The sequence below is a fragment of a genome, unplaced genomic scaffold, assembly GCF_019419815.1.
Source record: "Pyrus x bretschneideri cultivar Hongxiangsu unplaced genomic scaffold, Pyrus_bretschneideri_v1 Contig64, whole genome shotgun sequence".
Taxonomy (NCBI): Eukaryota; Viridiplantae; Streptophyta; class Magnoliopsida; order Rosales; family Rosaceae; genus Pyrus; species Pyrus x bretschneideri.
Window position 1 is genome coordinate 1,339,883 of NW_025999803.1, and position 26,112 is coordinate 1,365,994.

Sequence of the window (26,112 nt, forward strand, 5' to 3'; positions counted from 1 at the left end):
TACAAATTTCATAAATTAATTTCCTTTAATTTTTGTAATTATATTTTCTAGGTACGCTAAGTGGAGGAATTGCATATGGAGGACAACTCGAAACCTTTTAGTCATCGTGGTTGTTGGGAAATTTGTAAAGGGTGGGTGCTATTTGAAGATTCAACTGAACAAAGAGTTGGTCCTACGCCGGTGTTCGGAAATGTTTCCTCAAATACAAATGGGGATAAACGTAGATCTCCTACCATTTAAGAAACAATGGTATAAAATATGTCTCTTGTTGAAGGTTCCATACCTAGGGCTATGGGATGAAACAAGGCCTGAAAATTGAAGGAAAAGAGCAAGGCAAAGGATGATTACGCCTTTCAACAGGAAATGGTGTCCTCATTGCGATCAATGGTGGAGCAAAATGCCTTTGCTGCAGAAGAAAGGAACCGTAGGCACAAAAAACGAGCAAAACAAATACAAGAAGAGATGGATGATAGGAACATGCAAATGAACACTTCGGATTACACTCTAATGAGTAAGGCATATGTTGATAGGAAAAAGAGGGAAGTTATGGCCCAATGGGAGTTATTTACTTCCGACTATACTCCTACAATGGCAGATGATTATAGTCTTTAAATTTAAGTTCTTGTAGTCTTTAATATTGAAGTTGTAGTTTTTAAATTTAAGTTGTTGTAGTCTTTAAATTGAAATAATAAATTATGTTTGGCCTATGCCCTTTGGCCCCCTCGATTGGAGATGTTTTTTTTTTTTGTCACAGGGCTATGTTTGGCCTATGGCCATTTGGCCCTCTCAGTTGGAGATGGTATAAAATATGGCTTGGCACTATTTATTAAAATATAATTTCTTAGAGGGCTATAGAGCTAAAGAGAGCCCTTTGGCCCTCATTCAGTTGGAGATGGCCTAAGACGCCTCTCTCTGCTGCTCGCGTCCTCTCTTTCCTGCTCGTGTTCCCTCTTTGATGGTCACATCCTTTCCCTTTCCCCTCGCATCAAACACAGAATCACGACCTCAGATTCAAACCTCCAATTAGACTTCGTCCTCCTCAACCTTGATTTTCGATGACATAGGATTTGGGCGCGGCGTCATCTCCAACGAGGACCTCGTCGACTACATCATCTCCGTTGTTTTCTTCTCCTTTGGAATCGCCATGGTTGTGGCTTTAAAGCAGCTCTTGGTAAGAGATTCTCCCTTTTTAGCATGCAAGTTTTAATCTCCGCACTTGAAATTGATTTTGTCATGGTATGATTGTGAATTTCAATATGTATGTTTTTATGGGTGATAAATTTGATGAACCTGATGAACCAAGTGGGTGATGAACCAAGTGGCAGATGAATTTTATAAATGTGATGAACCAATTGGGTGATGAATGCATGTGAAGTATTGGAGGAAGTATTAAGGGTTTATTGGAAATTAATTGGTACTCGACTTGCCAATTGGTATTTGTCTCTAAGATCAATTGGATTTCTCCATTGGTTTGATTTTTTTCGGTGATAGACCAATTGGTTTTTGAACAAAAACTGAGAAGGTAATGGGGTTTACATAGTTACCTAGGTAATAATGGGGTTTTTTTCCGGTGATGAACCAGCTGCTGAAGTGACTCAAATCTTCACATTCATCAGAATTAGTGTTGCATAATCAACTTTGGTTTATTCTATTGATTATGTAAATTTCTGGAACTTTCCTTATCCTGTTTCTTAGTTTGACATTGCACCAAACGCTTCACTAAGTCAGTCTAGTGTAGTGTATTCTAAACCAGTCGAATTTGGTCCCTGAAGCTAGCCCAATCAAAGATAGTAGGTGCAACAAATGCACCCTTACCACAAAAAGTTAATCTTAATCATGTTTGGGTTTTGTTAAGGCACCAACCAAAGTGGTTACATGTGTTAGAATCTTTGAAAAAGAACTTTACTTCAAAAACACCAGTAGAAATTGAAGAAGACAACATTGATACTAAGAAAAGGCCACTAGGTAGCAAGGCTGTGAAAAGAAAAATAAAAGAAGCAACGAAGAACGACTCCACACCTATTTCGGTGCAAATTCAAAAATTACATGAGGAGAAAGAAAAAAAAAAGATGAAAAGAAAATGGAACTTCTTAAGAAGAAAGTTGAGCAAGATGAAAGAAACTTCGACTTAAGCGACTTGATTTTGAGACAAAAATTATGTCTATAGAACAGTTGAGATGAATGATGGGGAACAGCTATATTCTTGGAGGTGATGGTTATTGAGTTATATTTCTATTTCTTCTATTTTTGATATATAGGTTGTTTTTTGTTGGATTATTTGTATTTGTATTCCTTTGTTAATTTGTATGAATTTTTATTATGAGTTATTTATACATGTAAAATTTGAAATAGAAACTATGAAAAAAAAAATAATGTAATAAAATAGTAGTTTAAAAATGTGCAAAAGGTGCAACCGCACAGGCCCACGATTCAAAAGGGCTCTTAGATTTTCTTTACATGTACACAGAAATATGTGTACATATATTAAAATCTACAAGATAGTACTAAATTCCTCTTCCAGCGCTAGTGGATTGGCTTTCTACTATTTTGCGACTAAGCTGGGTTCGACTTGTCGTGGTATTGCTTTGTTAATTTTAATTTTTGCAAATAACATGCAACCTGTTTCAAGCTCGGGATCTTTTGAAGATAGAAAACACTCATGTCCACCAAAGCAAACTTATTTTTTGGTTCACTAACTTGTAATATTTCAATTTTACAGAAGAAAATAGAAAAATAAAATAACAAAGAAAATACAGCATTAAAAAATAAAAAGCATCAGTCTTTTTGCAAATAACCTGCAACCTGTTTCAAGCTCAAGATCTTGTGAAGATAGAAAACACTCCTGTCCACCCAAGAAAAATTATTTTTTGGTTCACTAACTTGTATTTCAATTTTACAGAAGAAAATAGGAAAATAAAATAATAAAGAAAATACAGCATTAAAAAATAAAAGGCCTCAGTCTAAGTTTTGTACAGGGCCCTAAATGCTCAAGATTAGCAAGTGGCCTAATGATGAAGATGAATATGGTCATGAAGTGTTATGCGTGTGCGTGAGCACACAAAAACAAAATAATTATTAAATAGGCCTTAAGGCACTAGCCTAGTGAAAAATATGAAAAAGATGGAAAGATATCATCTTCAGATCTCTTTCACCAAGACCACCGGAGCAAGTGATCCGGGTCTTTGAAGGGATAAAAAAAGGTGGGTTGTTGGATGAAATTTCAAAGGCCCGAATCACTTGATCCAGTGGCCTCTAGGGGTGGGTTCGAAAAACCAAAAAAAAGGGGAATAAAAACCGGACCGAGGCTGAAAAAAACCGAACCAAGACTGTCAAACCGAACCAAATATGATTTGTTCGATTTTGGTTTTTGATGTTCAAAAACCGAACCGAACCAAACTGAAATATATTTTAATTAAAAAAAAAAAAAAAAGTGTTTGCCGCAAAGGGGTTCGAACCCATTCCCGCTTGGTCGAGTATCTTTCTCTTAAACCATTTTGACAATTTGTTCTTGCTAATACCTTGATGAGTAGCATATTTATAAAAAGTTGGATCATAATTGTTTCAGGGGTGTGCTATCCACACACCCCATTTTACTTCTCACACACCCCTTGATAATTTCTGTCTGTTGATTTTCTTTAATTCATCTGATCCGACGGTCAAAAATTAAAAAGATGTGTGAGAAGTAAAATGGGGTGTGTGGCTCATTTAATAGGTTATCAATTCCCATCTTTCATCCCAACCCCAACTTTTCTTTAACCCTAGCCGCTTCGTTCCAATTCCCATCTTTCATCATCCTCTTCTCTCTTTCCCTCTCTCTTTCTCTCCTTCCCTCCCTCCCTCCAACCAAAAGCATAACCAAAACCCAGAAATCCCACCTCAGAAGAGAAACCATGGCCTAAGATAGCAGTCCTCCTAAGAATAGGAGACCATGGCCCTAGCTTGGCTCTGCTCGTTTCCTAAGGCCAAAGTTGTCTCCATGGATGAGGTTGAAGCCTAGATCGACTCCAACTTCGATTTCATACCCCAAGGCATCAAATCCATCTTTCTGCTTTCCAACCCAATTGGTTGATGGGCATGTTGTTCTATTTATACTGCCATTCTCTAGTTTCCACGCAACTACATCAAAAGATTCAAGTAGGTATTTACCGTTAGTATTACAATTTTGAAAAGCTTGCTGCAATGAGATCAATGATTCTCCTACGTAGCTCTCTACTCAGTTAAGTACGGAATGTATATATTTGCTTTTTTAAAATTTGGATTTATCTGTTGTTCAACTTGCAAGTTGATTTCTCACTGAGGATGCTGAAGGCAGGGAAGCATGTGCATCAAGCTCTAGATTGAAAAAAAAAAAAATTATGGAAAAAACCAAACTGGATCAAAATCGAATAAATAAAAATCGAAAAAATTCAAACCGAACCAAACCGAAAATTTGGTTTGGTTTTGGTTTTTGATAAAAAAATCGAACCGTTTCGAACCGAATCCAACCCTAGTGACCTTGGTGGAAGAGATCCGGAGAAAAAAGATGATGGATAATGTAGGATTGGGCTAGAGATTCAACGTCAAAAACTACGATCCATCTTTCATTTTCTTGTAAATTCATCAATGCACATGATGTCACATCTTGGCCCGAGCCCCCACGACAACCCGAGCTCGACTACACCGTAGCACGATATTGTCCGCTTTGGGCTCCTGCCACACCTTCAAGGTTTTGTTTCTAGGAACTCACACGAGAACTTCTCAGTGGGTCACCCATCCTGGGAATGCTCTTGCCTTTTTCTCACTTAACTTCAGAGTTCCTACGGAACCCGAAACCAGTGAGCTCCCAAAAGGCCTCGTGCTAGGTAGAGATAAGAACATACATATAAGACTTACAGGATCTAGTCCCTTGGGCGATGTGGAATATTACAATCCACCCCCCTTAGGGGCCCGACGTCCTCGTCAACACACTTTCAGCTAGGGATTGGCTCTGATATCAAATTGTCACATCTTGGCCCAGGCCCCCACCATAACTCGAGCTTAACTCCACCGTAGCACGATATTGTCCGCTTTGGGGCCCTACCACACCCTCACGGTTTTGTTTCTGGGAACTCATATGAGAACTTCCCAGTGGGCCACCCATCTTAGGAATGCTCTGGCCCCTTTCTCGCTTAACTTCGAAGTTCCTACAGAACGCGAAGCCAGTGAGCTCCCAAAAAGCCTTGTGCTAGGTAGAGATGAGAATATACATATAAAGCTTACAGGATCCACTCTCATGGGTGATGTGGGATGTTACACATGATGCTTTATTGTAATAACGAAAAACAATCATGCTTGTCTACTTTGATGCGAATTTGATTTCACTGATTTTTTTTTTCTCCTGACAAAAACTATCTAGCCTACTAAAAACAATTTCATATATTTATGTGATATGATAAAAATACCTTTTAGACCTACTCCAACCATGGGCTATTTGCCAAATTTCCCCCCAAACACCACCCAACCCAAGCTAAAACATTGGCCTAAAAGCCAAATGCTAAAGCTAGGCCAAATCCCCCCCCCCACCATCCGCATGGACTTGGTTGAAATTCGGCCACTCTCGGCCCACCCACTCGCGGGCGCGCCCTATGTGCCTGCTTCAAATCTGCTCCCGACAAAGTGGGGGCCCACTGTTAGGGCCTTGTCGGCCACTTCCCTCGAACCTAACGACTCTTTTCCCCATTTGATAGCCATCATTTAAGGACCAATATCCAACGGTCCAAATTCAAATTTCATTTTTAAAAAATATATTTTTTTAAAATACATTGAATCCAACGGTAAAAAAAAAAAAAAAAAAAGATCTAACGGCCCAAATTTAAATCCAACGGCTAAAATAATTAAAAAAAATTATTTAACTCAAAATTCACCCAAAAACTCTATAAATACCTATGTATTTGTTCAAACATCCACACAAAACTCAAATTTCTCCTACAATTCTTCTAATTTATCTTTCTACCATTTCTTTCCATTTCCAAATTGTTCAACATGGCAAGAGAGCATATTAGAGGTCATAATTGGACCTGTGAGGAAGATGTTGCTTTATGCTTGGCATGGGTTTTTGTTAGCGAAGATGGTAAAATTGGCACAAATCAAAATAAAAAAGTTTTATGGGATAAAATCATTGCAAAGTTTCAAGAAAACTGCAACGACGGCAACAAAGCATGCACTTTATGGAAGAGAAGCTTGGAGAGAGCTGTGGTTGGCATGCCTAGTGGAAGGAGAGCCATAGAAATTGTGAGTTTTGTTCTTGATATTTTATTTGTCATGTACATAATATTAGTTTGCAACTAATTATTTTTATGTATTTTTTGCATAGGGTGACAAAGCAATGGAAATTTACAAGACAAGAGTAACACCAAAAAATCAAGTTTTTAAGTTGCAACAAGCTTGGGACGTCCTCAAGGATTGTCTGAGGTGGGGAACCGATGCGGACCAACAATGGGGAAGATTATTTCAACGTGAAGCCGCATAGACAAATGCCGGAGATGAAGGTGTCGATGAAATGACCCCATCTCCTTCTTTTGCGAAGTCCTTGGGAAAAGATAACCAAAAGGAAGCAAAGACAAAAGGGAAGTCCCAAGATCCGATGAGTGGACACTTTGCTACCGGAATTGCAAAATTGAACGAAAACCATAGCGCTCGCCAAGAAGAAACAGCCCGAATGCGTTTGCAAATAAAGGAAATCTCAGATAGGGAGCAAGATAGGTTTGAAATTAAATTGATGATGGAGGACCTCAGCAAATACACTCCATAGAGGAAGAAGTTCTTACGTGGTAAGAAAAACGAAATTTTGTGAAAGTTTGCCTCAAGGAGTATGTTTCAAGATGATGAATCCTCTGAACCCTATATCCCAATTCAATCACGAAGTCCATCACCAAGTGAAGATGGTGGATATAATTACTAAGTTTATGTAGTGTATGAATTATGTGCTTTATTAATTGTCGTTTGTATTAAGTTTATGTAGTTTATTAATTATGTGGTTTATGAATTATCGGTTTTATTAAGTTTATGATTTTTCAATATTTATCGGAATTTAAATTTTTTTAGATTAAAATGTTCATAAAATTAATTTACGATAGTCTACATATTTATTTATTTTTTTAAATTTAATTGAAGAAAAAAATTAGCCTAAGTTCATTCTTTAATAATCCCGGGCTAAAATTTTAGGCCAAAAGAGTTGGAGCAGAAAAGCTGTTTCTGGGCTAAAAAATTTAGCTTTTAGCCCAACCATTGGAGATGGTCTTAAAAGGTTATTTATGCTTTTACTGGACTCAAGATAGGAGAGGGAAAAAAAATGGACAAGGATTGTCTACCCTCCCAGTGCCCTTCTGTGCCCTCTTGTTTATGTAGTCATGGTTAAGCTACGTCAATATTTTATATTACTATTCATTTTTGTCTTATTAACTCTATAAAAAAACAATATAAAATGTTGATATGGCTTAACCGTGACCACACAAAACAAGAGGGCACGGAAAAGCACCGAAAGTGAGAGGGTAGACAATCCTTGTCCAAAAAAATAATGGGATACACATGGCGCAATCTAGTTGCACCACAGTACAAAGTACCAAGAGAAAAAAGTTAGCCTTTTAAACCAGAATGCAATCTGGTTCTTCATGTTCTCTTGAATCTCTTCTTCTCTGCAAAGCTCCAGCACGTGCTTCTCTTCTCAGTTCTCCCTAAAAAAGTCATTAATAATTCGTAACTTCCTTTCTACTCGTCGGTTTGATGAACGATTTTTGCCTATGGATTTAGTGAGTCAAGCCGAACAAGTTTAGGTAAATGTTTTGGACATGGAATCAGGTTTCGAAGTTTGGTTTTTTATTTTTTTAATTGGGGATTTTGACTAACTAGTCTTTAATCTCATGTTTCAAGTGTTCTTGACTTCAATCGAGATTAAGGAGCAGTTTGGAGGAATTCAAGTAAGCTATGAGCATGTATTTTGTTGCTGTTAACTTTGGAGTGATTGCATGCATCTTTGAAAAGTTTTGGGATTTTTGTGTTAGATGAAACTAAGAGAATTATCCATGTCAACTTCGAGGTTGGATGAAGAAATATTGAGTGAGTTTTAGGTGGGTGGTTGCTAGAACCTTAATGCATATTACTTAAACATAGATTTGCATTGTTAATAGAAATGGGGATTTTGTGTCAATCGAAGAAAGGATCTATGTTTTAATTGGCACTGGAATACAATTTTCGTAGCTGGGACCAAACTGTAAGAAAATTTGCAGTTTTAAACATGGATTTATTAATAGAAATGGGGATTTTAAGTCAGTTTTACAATTTTTGTAGCTGAGACCAAACTGTTAAAGCTTGTCTGTCTGTCCACGTTGTGGATCCTGTCTGTCTGTTTGTCCATGTTGCGGAGCCTACCTGTATGTCCGCCTAACGGAACTAGTCTGCATCTGCTTGTTTGCAAACCCATGTCGTATACCGCCACAAGTTTGATGGGATGTTGGAAAACATTAGTATTTAGGTTTTCTTTAATGTTTGGTTTTCTAGGGTTAGCCCTATTAAGTATACAAGTTAGCAATACAATTAGTAAGTTGGTTAGAGTGGTTAGGTTTTCTCTTATAAAAACAGTTGTGTAACCTTGATTCTATCAATTAATACAAAAGCATATTTCTCTCTCTAAATCTCTCTCTCTAAAACTCTCTGTGTTCATCTTTCTTCTTGATTTTCCTTTCAATTCCCAACCATTTCATTGTAGTTAACAAGCCCGTTAACATTAGGGTTTTGGCTCTTTACCTTTTAGGGTTAGGGCTAGTTTATTATAATTAGTGTGCTTGTTATTAGTCGAGAATAAGTTAATCACGATGTAGCTTCTTGGAGTTTTGTAGCTGCATTCTTGTTTGTTTAATAAAATTCTTATTATCTTGTAATTTGTATCGTCAAGCACTCTGATATTCAACTGTTTGGTATCAGAGATAAGTCATGCCGCCTCGACATCGTACAACTGGTTTATTTGTAGAGGGCGCTATCCCCGATACTAAGCAACTCATTATTGCCATAGCCCGCGCATGTGGTCTAACTCCATATGAGGTAATTGTTGCCATAAGCCAGGCAGCCTAGGCATGTGGTCTTACTCTACCTGAGATAGCCCGGAGTCTTGGAGCCTAGAATTTAGATGGTGATGGTGGTGGAGAACAAGCCGAAGGATGGATTGAGCAGATGGAGCTAATTCTTGACTCCATGAGTTGCCCACTGGAGAAACGGGTTATGACAGTGACCTTTTTCCTCACAGGCAGTGCATGAGTATGGTGGACTTCATAAAAGTAAACCCTACCTAGGAACACGCCAATTACTTGGGAGGTGTTCAAAGAAAAAATTAATGCGAGGTTTTTCACTCTTGAGTACAAGACCCGAAAAGAAATGAGTTTTTATATCTGCAGCAGGGGAATATGAGTGTGACAGAATATGAGAGGAAATTCATAGAACTCTCAAAATATTGTATTGCCATAGCAAACAACTCGGTTGAGATGTTGGCCCAGTTCTATATTGGTCTCAACAGGTACATTAGGAGCATAACCTCTTCATATGTTTACCAACTTACCAGGAAGAGTTCCAAGTGGCCCTGAGCATTGAGCAATCTTTTAGCAAAGAACCAAGTGAAGGAAGTAATGTAGGTTTTGAGCCCAAGTGACAGAGGGGCCAATTTCCTGTGGGTGGCTTGAAATAGCAACCGTCATTCAAAAGAAGTGGTCAGAGTTATGGTTCCTCTAGCAGAGGTTTTAAATCTGGTACCCCTCAATCAGGAGGGCGATCATCAGGGAGTTCTTGTTTCTCACGCAGTGTACAATCAGACAGTTACGGTAGAGTTGACTACCCTCTTTGTCGGCCTTGTAACCGACCTCGTGAGGGAGAATGCAGGCAGGGCACCACTCAGTGCTTCATTTGTAGACAAACTAGTCATTTTCAAAAAGAGTGTCTGTTTGCATAGCAGGATGAAAGAATGGCATCAGTGATTTCCTAGCTTACAGGTGCATGGGATGCGTCATGTTAGCTTAAACTAGTGCATGCTATATGTTTTTCAAAATGGGGGTTAAGTTAACATCTTTCAAGTGTCTCACCCCCATGACCTAGTAGTTCGTGTGTATGTCGAGGCATTTCTAGCAACTCTGGCAGTTTCCAACAATGTGGGGAAGTTACGTTATCTATATTTTGTAATGAAGTTCCCATTTTAGGGAAAATTTTTAGTTGTACCGGGTACACCAAATTTTTTTGGTGTACCCTCACTCATTAAAATTTTTTTGGTGTACAAAAAGTGAGGGTGCACCAAATTTTTTTGGTGCACCCTCACCATTATGAGTGAGGGTACACCAAATTTTTTTGGTGTGCCGGGTACACCGAAAAATCCCTCCCATTTTAGGATGGCAACTACTTTCCTTTTACGCTTTGAATTTCTATTATGCTTATGCATATAATGGAGAGTTTGAGACTCATTATATACGTCTATGAGAGGCTTGTGAGTTATAAATGTGCATATTCTTCCAGGTTAGAAGACCGTGATACTCCTAAACATAGGCGAGATTTTGCCCGATTTTCGAGGTTGGATTGGGCCGTGTCATCAAAACCCTTCTTTGTAACAAAAAGCAAACAAAAACGTCAAATCATTTGTACTATCTTTGTAATAGAGATGAAACTAATAGAGATAAAACTCATATATGTTGTTGGACTCTACTTCTATTGGAAAGATAATGCAGATGATGGTACAAATAGATAATAAGTATAGCATTACTCGTTAATTATGCATTGTTCCTTATTCAAGACAAAAAAATTGTGTAATCGTAACACCACCTAGCATCTGATGTGGTATTTCTAACATGAAAGTCAGATGGTGTTATAAGTAACCGTTTTTCGTACTTATTTCTAACATGAACTTCATTGAGAGGAACATGTTTAAGTAAAATTATAGAAGTCCAATAATTTCGATTGTTAAGAAGATATGAAGAAAATGAGGCATGCGCAGACGACGACCAACATCACAAAGCTACACTTCCATAGCCACCCCAGGAATGGACCAAATGCATTGCTATGAAGCTGAGCAGCAAGAGCACCACCGACACCATTACAACACAAATGGTCACTGAATAAAATGGCATAACCACACAAATTCCAAATCATAATCAAAACCAATCCTAATCGCACAAAAACCAAAGAGAATATATCAAAATCCAAACAATCCCCAAATAACCCATCAAACCAACTAAATAAGTTCTTATGTTATCTTCACCATAAAACCAGCAAGGACAAATTTTTGACACTAATGAACCCAACAACTATGTAAATAACACCATAGAAAGCGGCAGCACATAGACCCAAACCGAGGGAATGGTTTTCACACCTTGCACTTGATAGGAGCATATTTAGGCAACTTAGTTGGCTTGTTCTTGTGCATTTACGTTGTTATTTCTTAGTTCTTTAAGTCTTTTAAGTTATTTTCGTATGTTTTCAGGTTCTAAGGGCTAAAGGAGCAAAGAAGTGCATTTTGGAGCCTTTTGGAGCACTTTTGGGCTAAGGATGGATAGCTTATGCTTGGAGCCAAAGTGTTGGACGAAATTGAAGGCCTTGTATGCACTTTAGGACATAAAACAAAGGGCCTAGCCCATTCTAACACCATTGCCGTGCATTCCCCTTCCAATTACAGTTTTCCCACTTCATCATTCCAGCCACATTCTTCCATTCACTCTTCAATCATTCACCCTAGTTGGCAGCCACATGTTTTCCCATTTCAATCATTCACCCTAGTTGGCAGCCACATGCTTTCCCATTTCAATAACATTCTTCCAAAAACAATCAGCCACATTCTCTCTTAAATCTATCCTTGGCCGTGCATTTCTCCATCCATTCATACACACTTCACACCAATTCCCATTCTCTCCCCAATAGGCCGTGCATTTCCCCTTCCATTTCCAGCACTCCCCATCCCTCCAAAATACTACCCTACCATCACACATCCATTCCTCCATACAAATACCACCCCAAAACCTGTCCTTAGACCTTGTGCCGTAACAAAGAAGAGGAGAAGAGGGCCTAAACGTTCATACAATTCAAGTTTAAGTTGCTGGAATTTTTAGGTGTTTCCTCTCCTTGATTTCAATGGTTAAATTTACTTATCTTTGTCTTGTACGTATGAGGAACTAAACCCCCCTTGGCTAGGGGGGATTCGAAACCATGATCATGCTTGCTATATGATTTGATTACCTCTAATTGCGTTTCATAAGTTGTGAATTCAATTTACTTATCTATTTGAATTAAACTGATTTGTGTGTGTTGGTTGAGAGTGCACGCTTAATTATCATGCGTAAATCTAATGCTAGGATATAAGGAAGTTTCTCCTAATCGTTGCAAACTTATATTCACAAGTAGTAAAAGTTGATGACCTCAATTGCGTTAAGTAAATTCTTGGCATAAGTTTCATGCAATTCATAGTAACGAATGCTTCGTCAATGCTTATGGTTTTCAAAGAACTTAATGATTTTTGCTTGTATCTCTATTATGCAATTCATGTAGGGAACTTGTGGGGAATGCTTTGGGTTGTCGTATGCAATCATCCAATTCAATAACGTTAGGAAAATCTGAGGGTTAATTAGTGCAATTCACGGTTAATCTGGGGCGTTGAGAATTCATGGGTTATTGAAAAGCAATTAGAAATCGTTTTCTGTGCAAGTATGGCATGTGTGGAGATGAACCCCTTAGCTAGCTTCCATTCCATTCATTAAATCCAAATTCGTTTTAAAATCTGTTCGTTTTACAAAGTTTTAAGTTTTGTTTTCAAATTCGTCAAAAAACTCAATCCCCCTTTGCTTTAGTGTCCAACTTAGTTAGAAAGTGTCTTAGTTTGTGTTTCTAAGTGTTTTGATTCATTTTATTACTCAATTTCGTCCAAAGTAGTCAAAGTGCTCAAAACTGCCCAGAAAGTGTTTTTAAGGCAGTTTTGAGTGTTTTGGGTGCTGTTTCAGTCTTTTGGTTTGTTTTAGTGTTTTAAGTGTTTAGTTTTGCATTCTTTGAGTCTAGTTTAGTGTTTTAAACTTTATTTTACGTTTTTGAGTCAGTTTCCAAGTGATTTTGCAATCCCTCCTAATCCCCGGTTAAGAACGATCCCTACTTATACTTATACTACAATTGTCACAAGAGGGTTTTAATTTGTGTGCTTATTTAGTTCGCATCAGCACTAATATTAGAAAACTCGTTTGACTTGTCTAATTTGCAAATGTCATCATTATGTCAAACAATCGTACAGCAATTTTTTCCCCTCAAGTATGAGAGATTTTTCAATGTACAAGGAACATGAAGTGGTACACCACATGTCTCTATACTCCTGTGACTTCTCTTTTATATTCATAAGTGATTGCTTTTGAAGAAATAACAAGGAGTTGGTATACAAGTTCTGAGACGGTAGTCTAAACCAGTTGACAAAGTTAAACGGTGATATTGTGTTGATCATGTCTTGTGTATAATGTTATTGCTATTTGTAGATTGAAGAAGTTAAGGTTTCAGTATAAAATTAATTGGCAATTTGAAGAGTAGCCTAATTTACTTATAAGTCTATGCAAGGTTTCTCCTCTCATCAATATGAGATTCAATCTCAATACGCCCCTCATGTGTAACGAATTTTCAAGCCTAGCACGTGGACAACACAAATTAGGTAATGTGGAACACGTGTGATTGTTAAGCTTCATATGAGTGGCAATATGCTCTAATACTATGAAGAAGTTTAGGTTTCACCTTAAAATCAATTAGTAATATAGGGATAGCCCAACTTAGTTTTATTTTATTTTATTTTATTTTTTAAGGAAACGATAGTAGATTTTATTCATAAACAAAGTCATACAATGAATCGAAGAGGTTACAAGGGTAAGGAACAATCCTCAGCTAGAATATCTACGATAATACTAGGAGGAGACCCTATCCATTCACAACACTGATCCAAAGTAAGACCGAGACGAGCTAATCAATGAGCAGGCCCATCGGCTTGACGACGAATGTGGGAAATAAAAGCTTCAGTGACTATCAGAGAAAGCATTTTGATGCCTTCGATTGATTGCTCGACGAATGGCAAATTAACCAAAGAGTCTCGCAATGCATCGACAATCTGAAGCGAATCAAATTCGGATAAAATATTAGTAAAGCCTCTTTCATGCGCCCAAATCAAGCCAATTCTAACAACCATAGCTTCCGACTGGAGAGGTGAGAAGACATAAAAAAATTTCCCACACCTTGCAGCCACAAAATCCCCAACAGCGCCTACAATTAACCCAAATCCCCCTAAGTTCTTATCACAATTTCAAGAGCCGTCGATATTGAGCTTGAGGCATCCAGAAGGAGAACACACCATTTTGCCAAAAAGTGGCGAGAGGGAAAAGAAGAGATTTTCACCTCATTTTGACATGAAGTTGTGCCACCACTGGATTGCCTGAGCTATAATGACATCTGGAGGATCACACTTGCTATTCCTAACATCTCATTTCTTGCTCCCCAAGGAGCCCAGCAGATCATCATAAAAGACTCAAACATCACCAGTCTAATCAATTCTGCAATATCCATTACCCAGAAAAGGAATGATGGAGGAGAAGAGCCACGCAACAAGCTTCCAAAGTGGGAGGATAGCCAAGCGCATTTAGCAAAGGGGCACTCCATTAATGAATGGAGAATTGACTCCTCATGATGGTTTCACACACACACGGCAGATCAGTCATGATGTGGCGCTTGGCGAGATTCAATTTAGTAAGGATAATATTGTTACAGAGTCTCTATATACATGCTCTAACTTTTGGAGGAACGTTGGCCTGCCAAATCTTGGACAGAACCCAACAGGCAGACTAGGATAAGAGGAAGAAGAAGCACCAGAGTAACTCAGTTGCATCCACTCCCGAGCCAAGTGGTAGCCACTCTTAACTGTAAACTTCCTCGTGTTTCGTAGTGTCAAATTAGATAATCATCAGACTACCTTATGCTCACTAGAATAGACTAAAGAGAATTAACTTCCGTCTTGAAAAAACAAGAAGTCAACAGTTCAGAATTCCATTTTCCAGCAGTGGGGTCAAATAATTGGTTAATCGTCTGGAGAAAGCAGTCCACCGGTTTGGGTGAGAAAATCCGAAATCGAGTCGGTAATGAAATCCACTGGTCATCCCAGATATGGAGCGAAGCACCCCTATCCACTTGCCATCTCGAGCTAAGAAATATGATATGACGAGCTGCACAAATACGTTTTCATGAATAGGATGTGTCCGCACTCACGAGGGCAGTGAGAAAATCTGTGTTTGAAAAATATTTGGCTCCAAGCACTCTCGCCACCAAAGAATGGGGTTCCATTAAGATCTGCCATCCCTGTTTTGCCAATAAGCTAAGATTGAACGCATATAGGTTTGTTAAACCCAAATCACCATCTACTTTTGGAATGCACAGTTCACTCCAAGAAAGCCACTAGATCATTTTTCTACCATTATAATCATTCCACCAAAAAGAAAAAATTAAGCAATTTAAGATATCGTAAAAGTATTTAGGTAAGAGTAAAAAATTCATCGTATAGGTAGAGATGGCAAGTGCAACGGTTTTAATGAACAGTTCTTTCCCAGTGGCACTAAGAATTTTCCCCTTCCAGCTTTGAAGTCTCTTCCACAACCGCTCTTTGATGTGCACAAAGAATTGACTTTTATTCCTAATCATAAGGATCAACATACCCAAGTACATAGCAAGTCAGTCAACTCTTTGAATTAAGGATCTTAGCAATTTAAACGTATTCAGCCTCATTATCCCGATAGAAAAGCAGATTATCATCAGCAAATAAATGATGGTTCACACTCGGGCCATCGAAACAAATAGAGACGCCCTAAATTTTACCTTTTGTTTCCCGTTTAGCAATGAGGGCGAACAAACCTTCTGCACATAAACAAAATAAGTAGGGAAATAAGATCCCCCTAATGGAGGCCACGAGAGGGAATCACATAACCTCTAGGGTGCCCATTAACAATGAAAGAGTACAAAACCGAGGAAACGAACTCTATCATCAAATCAATCCATTTTAACGAGAACCTAGTCTAGTTTGGATGCTTTGGAGGTAGTACCATTCAGTTATGTCGTAGGCCTTACTACTATCCAACTTCAAGGATAAGAACCTTTTCTTTCCACGCCGTTTCTTAGAAAGAAAGTTAGAAATCATTGAGGCAAGCAACGAATTATCCGAGATAAATCTTCCTAGGACAAACGCACTTTGGGCCAGTGAAGTGATACGAGTAAGGATGAACTTAAGCCGATTAGCCATGACCTTCGATGCAATCTTAAATAAAACATTGCAAAAACTTATGGGTCGGAACTGAGCTACATCCTTGGGTGCTTTCACTTTTGCAATAAGAGCAATATGGGTATAGTTAATCTGCTTTAGTACCCTAACAGAATAGAAGAGACTTTGGATAGCAACAATTACATCTACACCAACAATGGACCAAAACCTTTGAATGAAAAAAGGGACATTCCGTCATGGCCCAGTGCCTTGGAAGGATGCATCTGAAACAAAACCACCCTAACTTCATCCCTAGACATCGACATATTTAACTGCAAGTTCATCTCAGGGGTAACCCGACTCTCAATGGACTGAAGCACATCAACACCACCACCCGAGGGGCCAACACGAAAAGTATCCTCAAAGTAATTCAGGACCGTTTTCTCAATACCCAAATCAATAGTGAGCCAAGTACCAGCTCCACCAAAAAAACCCTTGATGTCATTTTCGAACTTTCTGTTCTTAGCTCTCTGATGAAAAAATAAAGTATTCATGTCCCCTTATAGTAGCCATAATGCACAAGACCTTTAACCCCAATAAGTTTCTTCCAAACTTAGTAAGACGTCCAAATGATCCAAGTGAGCCTTCTTAGCGATGGCAGCTTCTGATAACGGTTGGGCCAAGATGAAGCCAAGTTTCGAGCGGACAACATTAATCTCATCTTGACACCCCTTGAAAACCACATGTTGCCATTTGAGGAGGGCAACCCTAGTAGCTTAAATTTTTTGGAGTACTTGGAATATTGAAACTAGACCTGGCATTCGTGTCGTGTTTCTCGTGTTCGTGTCGTTTTCGTGTCATACCCGATAGCTTAACGGGTCGTGTCGTGTAATACCTGTTAAAGTAAACAGGTAATATGACCCGACCCGAAATCAACCCATTAATATTATCAGGTAATATGACCCGACCCATTACCCGTTAAGAAAATTATATTTTAAATCAATAAAAATGAAAAGAAAAACATAATTTGACCCAAAAAAATGTAAAACATAATACTAAATTAGTATATACATACTAAATTTCGGAGTTGACCCCTTAATGAACGTTGTAAAGTTTTTCATTACGTGTGATTACATTTTTCACACTTATTATTATTAATTTTTCACTCAAATAAATAACATTGTTCATGAGATTTTTAAAAATCTACACTTATTTATACTTTCATCAAGTATAACATAAGATTTTATGGTATCCACTAGTGTAAATATTTTAAATTCAAGATCGAATTCATTCATTGTATTCATATAGGGTCAATGAGTGTAGCTGTAAAAAATCATCAAAATCGGAGTTAAAATAACCGTTAAATCGTAATTTTTCGTTTATAACCGTCGAAAAGTTTTGTCTCATTACTTGATCTCTGAATGTTTTTTTTTTTTGCAATTTTTGGCATATGCGATCTCGAAGCATATATAAACAAGTTTGACGGTTGGATCGTTGAAATTAGTTTCGTAGGATGCGTATCCCATCAAAACGATAAATTCACTAACACTTAAGAGTTTATTTATACTTTCATCAAGTATAACATAAGATTTTGTGGTATCCACTAGTGTAAATATTTTAAATTGAAGATCGAATTCATTCATTGTATTCATTTAAGGTCAAGGAGTGTAGCTGTAAAAAATCATCAAAATCGGAGTTACAATAACCGTTAAATCGTGATTTTTCGTTTATAACCATCAAAAAGTTTTGTCTCATTACTTGATCTCTGAATGTTTGTTTTTTGCAATTTTTGGCGTATGCGATCTCAAAGCATATATAAACAAGTTTGACGGTTGGATCATTGAAATTAGTTTCGTAGGATGCATATCACATCAAAACGATAGATTCACTAACACTTAAGAGTTTATTTATACTTTCATCAAGTATAACATAAGATTTTGTGGTATCCACTAGTGTAAATATTTTAAATTGAAGATCGAATCCATTCATTGTATTTGTTTAGGTTCAAGGAGTATAGTTGTAAAAAATCATCAAAATCGGAGTTAAAATAACCGTTAAATCGTGATTTTTTATTTATAACCGTCGAAAAGTTTTGTCTTATTACTTGATCTCTGAATGTTTGTTTTTTGCAATTTTTGGCGTATGCGATCTTGAAGCATATGTAAAGAAGTTTGACAGTTGGATCGTTGAAATTAGTTTCTAAGATGTGTATCCCATCAAAACAATAGATTCACTAACACTTAAGAGTTTATTTATACTTTCATCAAGTATAACATAAGATTTTGTGGTATCCACTAGTGTAAATATTTTAAATTGAAGATCGAATTCATTCATTGTATTTATATAAGGTCAAGGAGTGTACCTGTAAAATATCATCAAAATCGGAGTTATAATAACCGTTAAATCGTGATTTTTCGTTTATAACCGTCGAAAAGTTTTGTCTCGTTACTTGATCTCTGAATGTTTTTTTTTTGCAATTTTTGGTGTATGTGATCTCGAATCATGTATAAACAAATTTGACGGTTGGATCATTGAAATTAGTTTCATAGGATGCGTATCCCATCAAAACGATACATTAACTAACACTTAAAAGTTTATTTATACTTTCATTAAGTATAACATAAGATTTGTGGCATACACTAGTGTAAATATTTTAAATTGAAGATCGAATTCATTAATTGTATTCATATAAGGTCAAGGAGTGTAGCTGTAAAAAGTCATCAAAATCGGAGTTAAAATAACCGTTAAATCGTGAATTTTCATTTATAACCGTTGAAAAGTTTGTTTTTTGCAATTTTTGGAGTATGCGATCTCGAAGCATGTATAAACAAGTTTGACGGTTGGATTGTTGAAATTAGTTTTGTAGGATACTTATCCCGTCAAAACGATAAATTCACTAACACTTAAGAGTTTATTCATACTTTCATCATTTTGATGGGATACGCATTGATGTTATACTTAATGAAAGTATAAATAAACTTTAAGCGTTAGTGAATCTTATCGTTTTGATGACTTGGAATAAATATATTAATTATTTATATATTTTAAGTGTTAATTAGACTATGTTTCAATTAGTATGTGATGATATTTAATAATAAAATTACATTTATGTTTTTTTATTACGTATTTTATTTTTATTCAAGTTAAAATGTTATAAGAGATAAAAAAAAAAAAAAAAAAAAAAAAAAACAGCTGGTTACTTTTTTTCTTTGGGTTAAACAGTAGGCGGGAAATGGATGGATATAGGTTGCAAAATTTCCCAAACATTAGGTGGGAAATGGATGAAACTCTTGAAATATTAGACGGGAAATTAATTATTATAATTTTTTTATGTTTTTGGTATTTTTAAATTACTTGATATTTTTATTTTTAATGTGTTTTATGATTTTTAATCTCAATCTTTGCCTATAATATATTATAAAATAAATAAATAAATAAATAAAACTTAAATTTTAAAATTTATATAAAATAATAATTAATAAACAATATATACATATTCATTATATCTATTGCATTTTATAGTAAGTTTTTTTTAGTAGTTTAAAAAATTAAAATCATCAAAATAGCATTTTTCTTATCGTGTCGAAACAGGTTACCCGCGTGTCACTTTCGTGTAAACCTGTTAAGGACCCGTTATTAACGGGTTATTATCGTGTGACCCGATAATGATCCGATTAGTTATCGTGTTGACCCGAAACCCGTTATTTTCGTGTCGTTTACGTGTCGTGTTAACGGGTCGTGTAATAAATTGCCAGGTCTAATTGAAACTCCAGCCACCAGACAATCCTAGGCATCCCTAATAATAGCTTCATAATCCTTATGGCTAGCCCAAATCTAGTGCCTCCGATAATAATCCTTATCCCTAATAATAGCTTCATAATAGCTTCTAGTGCCTCCGATAGTTCTAAAATAGTATTTTCATGGCTGACAGCGTGGTTGCGCTCTGGCAACTACTACTAATTTAATGTTGGTTGAACGTCTGGTCCTGCCCAGCAAACCCCATTCATCAACATCTTCCAATTTCTTGAACGGATTGATAACGACAGCGCAGAGATTGGAATAACCCGAGCACTCATTGCCTTATTCCACCCCGGACCTTGAAGAGCCCAGTCCTTCGAGCCCCCTACCCCGTGGTTTGGAACCACGACAGTTCAGGTTTGAGAGCGTAAAATGTTAATTATCCTAGGGTTGGAAGTAGGCCTGGCAAACGGGTCGTGTTTATCGTGTTCGTGTCGTTTTCGTGTAACACCTGTTATCTTAACGGGTCGTGTCGTGTCACACCCGTTATCTTAACGGGTCCTTAACAGGTCGTGTCACTTTACCCAACGGGTAAAGTGACCCGACCCGTTATGACCCGTTAAGAAAAAAAAATATTTTTTTAAAATTTGCATATACCACACATTGCCACATAAATCTTACTTCAAAACATTAAAACATTTCTCATTCAAGTATTATATCTACACTCGAAAATAAAAGTCTAATAAAAAAATAATACATACACTATTAATCTATTACAAATATTAAATGTGCAAGGATAAAGAGTTTTTGTTTTTAAGATTGTAAGTCTTTCTCAAAAGTTTACACCTCCATTTACAAAATCTTCAATTTACATTGATCATCATGAACTTGTATTGGAACTTTGGCTTGATCTATTGCCTTCAAGAGTTATGTTGAAGATGTTTTCAGTAAGGTTTTCCACGTCAGAACTCTCTTCCGCATAAACTAAGTATAGAAAAACCAAACATTAAAAATCATTCAAATTATGAAAAGTTTACCAAAATAATTATGAAAAGAAATAAAATAATAATACTATACCATATAAAAATATATTACTTCCTTTTCCAAATAGCCAATCTCGTGTGCACAACAAAGTTTGAACTGTTTCTGGTAACAATGAACTACGATACTGATCTAGTACTCTACCCCCAATACTAAATGCAAATTCTGATGCAACAGTTGAAATGGGAGTCGTTAATACATCTCATGCCAACTGAGAAAGTATCGGATAATGAAAACGCTCCATTTGCCACCAAGAAAGAACATCTATGTCTACTTTTCTATCTATTCTTTTATCCTCCAAATACTTCTGCAATTCATTTTTTTCAATCGAACTTGAACCATCATAATTATTATCAAAATCCTACATCATAAAAAATCATGCATCATGTCAATTTCAAATATAATTTCAACACTTATTATAGTACTAATACTACAATCTACAAATATATAAAGTAAATAAAAACAAACTTAGGTTACCTCAAACATAACATCCACAGATTCTGTTTGATGAATAGGCACTGAATTCACTGCAGTATTTTAATAAATATATATATATATATATATATATATAATTATGAAATGGACGGTTGAGATTTAATCTCAGCCGATCCAATGGTCATCAATTTTTAAATTTAATTTAATATATATAATTATATTATATAATTATTATAGTTTTTACTTTTTAGGGATATAAAATTGTTAAATTAATGTATATAATTATTAATATTATAGTTGATTCATACTTTTATTAAGTATATAAATTATGACATAAGATTTTGTGATATCCACATCCATATTTTAAATTGAAGATCAAATTCATTCTTTGTATTCATATAGGGTCAATGAGTGTAGCTGTAAAAATTCATCAAAATCAAAGTTAAAATAACCGTTAAATCTTGATTTTTCGTTTATAACCGTCGAAAAGCTTTGTCCCGTTACTTGATCTCTGAATGTTTTTTTTTATTTTGTGATTTTTTGCTGATGTGATCTCTAAGCATATATAAACAATTTTGACGGTTTGGATCGTTGAAATTAGTTTTGGAGAATTCGTATCCCATCAAAATGATAGATTGACTAACACTTAGAGTTTATTTATACTTTCATTAAGTATAACATAAGATTTTGTGGTATCCACTTGTGTAAATATTTTAAATTGAAGATCGAATTCATTCATTGTATTCATAGAGGGTCAAGGAGTGTAGCTGTAAAAATTCATCAAAATCGGAGTTAAAATAACCGTTAAATCTTGATTTTTTGTTTATAACCGTTGAAAAGCTTTGTCCCGTTACTTGATCTCTGTATGTTTTTTTTTTTGTGATTTTTTGCTGATGTGATCTCCAAGCATATACAAACAAGTTTGACGGTTTGGATCGTTGAAATTAGTTTTGGAGAATTCGTATCCCATCAAAATGATAGATTGACTAACACTTAAGAGTTTATTTATATTTTCATTCAGTATAACATAAGATTTTGTGGTATACATTTGTGTAAATATTTTAAATTGAAGATCTAATTGATTCATTATATTCATATAGGGTTAAGGAGTGTAGCTGTAAAAAATTATCAAAATCGGAGTTAAAATAACCGTTAAATCGTGATTTTTCGTTTATAACCGTTGAAAAGCTTTGTCCCGTTACTTGATCTCTGAATGTTTGTTTTTTGTGATTTTTTGCTGATGTGATCTCCAAGCATATACAAACAAGTTTGACGTTTGGATCGTTGAAATTAGTTTAAGAGAATTCGTATCCCATAAAAACAATAGATTAACTAACACTTCTTAGAGTTTATTTATATTTTCATCAAGTATAACATAAGATTTTGTGGTATCCACTTGTGTAAATATTTTAAATTGAATATCGAATTCATTCATTGTATTCATATAGGGTGTAGCTATAAAAAATTATCAAAATCGAAGTTAAAATAACCGTTAAGTCGTGATTTTTCGTTTATAACCGTCGAAAAACTTTGTCCCGTTACTTGATCTCTGAATGTTTATTTTTTACGATTTTTTGTTGGTGTGATCTCAAAGCATATACAAACAAGTTTGACGGTTGGGATCGTTGAAATTAGTTTTGGAGAATTCGTATGCCATCAATCAAGTTCTCTGTGTGTGTGTATATATATATTTATTAAGCAGATTTAAATCTACTTATTTTGTATGTATAAATTATAATTGACTGGTACACGGAATAGTACATAAATCACGTGTGTCATTATAAAAATAGTGAAATATGTTATGTGTGATAAAAAGTTAATAATTTAAAAAAAAAAAAATTTCTCATCACTTCTATTAATTTTCATTTTTCCCTCTCTTTTTTGTTTCCTTTTCAACTTTTTCTTATCATTTTCACTTTTCCTTCCAACATCTTTCCCTAATTCCCTCACTTTTGTTTCATTTTCAACTTTTCTTAACATTTTCATTTTTCCTCCATTTTTTTTTTCAAAAAGGGCGGCAACGGCAAGAAATTGAATGAAAAGAAATCACATCAATGGATGCAAATCATGCAATGCATCATGCATATTAAATTATTAATTAATAATTATTATAGTTTTTATAAAATTTAATATATATATATATAATTATTATAGATAGTTAATATTTTGGGGGTATAATTATTATAGTATATATAATTATTATAAACTTTATAGTTAATTTAATATATATATATATATATATTTATTTATTATAATTTTTAGGGGTATAAAATTGTAAAATTAATGTATATAATTATTACAGTATTTTTTTAGGGATATAAAATTATAAAAATAATATTCTGCTTATCGTGTATCGTGTTACCCACGTGTATACCCGAATCAACCCGTTATCTTAACAGGTGCTTATCAGATTACCCGATAACGACCCGATTCGTTATCGTGTCGACCCAAACACCTGTTAATTTCGTTTCGTGTCGTGTCGGGTTATCGGGTCGTGTCAAAAATTGCCAGGCCTAGTTGGAAGGGTTGATAGGAATCCCAGACACGCCAGACTGCTCATGTCTCATCCTGGGTGCAAGTGGTGCTAGTGTACAAGGCCCTCAAATCGGAAGGGTCCCTAATTTTTTAAATTTGCATGTATATACGTATATATAGCAGTATATGTAGAATATTATAAACTTGAGTCTAAGCGCAAGTGGTATTACCGCTTTTTTACATTGGCTTAGGTGATGGGTTAGAAACTCGTTTCTATCTTTTTTTCAGTTTATTTTTATTAAATGCATAAGCTTCCACAAAATAATATAAAAATTTCACATAATAACATGAAAATTCAAACCTTGACCCTCTAAATAGTTAAGGAAAAACAATATGCCACCTTTCCACTTGTTTATTTGTTAAATTTGTTTGTGCTATTAGAATTTAAAGAAACTCAAATGAAAACTAAAATTATTTTTTTGAACAAAAAAATAAAAAATAAAAATTCTTAAGTACTTTTTAGGGCCTCCAATTGACTAGGGGTGGGCATGCTTTGGTTTGGTGCGGTTTTGAGTGAAACTGCAACCAAAACCGCAACTTTGTGCGGTGCGGTTCAGAGCGGTTTTGAAGCCAAAACCGAAATGAAACCAAACCGTTTGGTTCGGTTCGGTGTGGTTTTGAAATGGTTTTGGTTTGGTTTTTGAGAAAATATGTACAATTTAAAATTTATACTTATCTACACATAACACGGTTTCATTTTCACACAATACAGTAATAACCCACATGAGAATTCTTTTCTTTACTCTAACTAGCTAATTGCATAGATGATAGACTCTGTGAGCAGGAAAAAGTACCCAAATGGAGTGTTGCAGCTTATTACTTGATTAGAGATTCGGTCCTTGTATCTTTCCTACTGTGACTACTCTTATTTGATGCTCATTGTTTCTTTTTTTAGTTTTCATTTGCATTTTTGATTAGTCTATTATATAGACTGTCATCTCAACTTGTAAATTAGGGTTCTGAGGTGTTTTTACTGATAATAAAATTTTCATCTTTTCTTGTAAAGAAACATTGAGATGCCAAGCTTGATGAGGGATATAATTTGGAAAAAATAATCATTATTATGACATGTACATATTAAATGTATGGACTCTAACAAACAACTAATCAAAACAGGACATCTAATTTAAGGTGCGGTTTCGATTTCGGTGCGGTTTTCAAAAGCCAAAACCAAAACCAAACCGTTTCCTACAATGCGGTTTGGTCTCAAAACCATAACAGTTTCAAAACCGCAAAATTGAATCATTTGGTGCGGTTTGATTTGGTTCGCGTTTCGGTTTCAATTTTCGGTTTCAAGTGCCCACCCCTACAATTGACTTTCGTACAGGGTCCTGAAATCTCAGGGCCGGCCCTGCTCATCGTCTATGCCAAGAAATTATTTGCTGGGATATCTATTTCGCCATCTAACAAACCATAGAATCCACCCTCTCCAACCTCCAATTTACGCCCCCAATGACGTTCGTTAGCACCGAATTTGGGAGTATGTTTAGCAGTAGGAAACAGGAAGGAACTAGATCTTGAAGCTCCTTCAGCCCTCAACTACTGGTTAAACCGGTTTTCTCCCGAAGACAGTGGTGGGGCAGGCGAGCACAATCGCTAGAGTGACTCAACCTTCCACACCTGTAACAAAATATCCTGAACCCCTCATAGCACAGTTGGATAGTGTAAGAACCGAGTCTGGGACAAGGCACCAAGAAACTGTTGAGCAATGGTTTGGTTGCATTGAAATCAACCCTCATCAGAAGAAAACCCCTGAAGCTAGTTTCCAAAGGATCATTCACCTCTAAGACTGCACCCATTCTAGCTCCCAGGTACCTAGCATTTTTCACCATACAATAGTTCCTTGGTATACAGTGCGCCTGAACCAGTAAATAGCCCGGTTAGCCTCAATGTACTCTAGAGAATGATAGGTAAGTCACAGCTTCATCGACTCCTCCTAGTTACAGCCTCTTCTCCAACCGTATTGCATAAACGTTGGCTTTCGTATGAGAACCCGGTCAACTCCCATGTTGTTCCAAACTGGTCTAAGGACTTCCTGGACTACAATTTGGAATGGCTCATGGTTGGCTATAAGTCTGCCCACCAGATTTATGGTATTATCAAATCTTTCCTCGAGGTCGAGACTG

At 36.0% G+C, this 26,112-nt stretch overlaps 1 long non-coding RNA gene across 1 annotated transcript; it reads left to right on the top strand.

Annotated features, from left to right (window-relative positions):
* The first annotated feature begins 7,624 nt into the window (after nucleotides 1–7,624).
* LOC125472136 lies at nucleotides 7,625–10,128 on the top strand. Its single transcript, XR_007254067.1, has 3 exons — nucleotides 7,625–7,790; nucleotides 7,888–7,934; nucleotides 8,938–10,128. It is a non-coding gene; the product is annotated as an uncharacterized LOC125472136 (long non-coding RNA).
* Nucleotides 10,129–26,112: the final 15,984 nt, after the last annotated feature.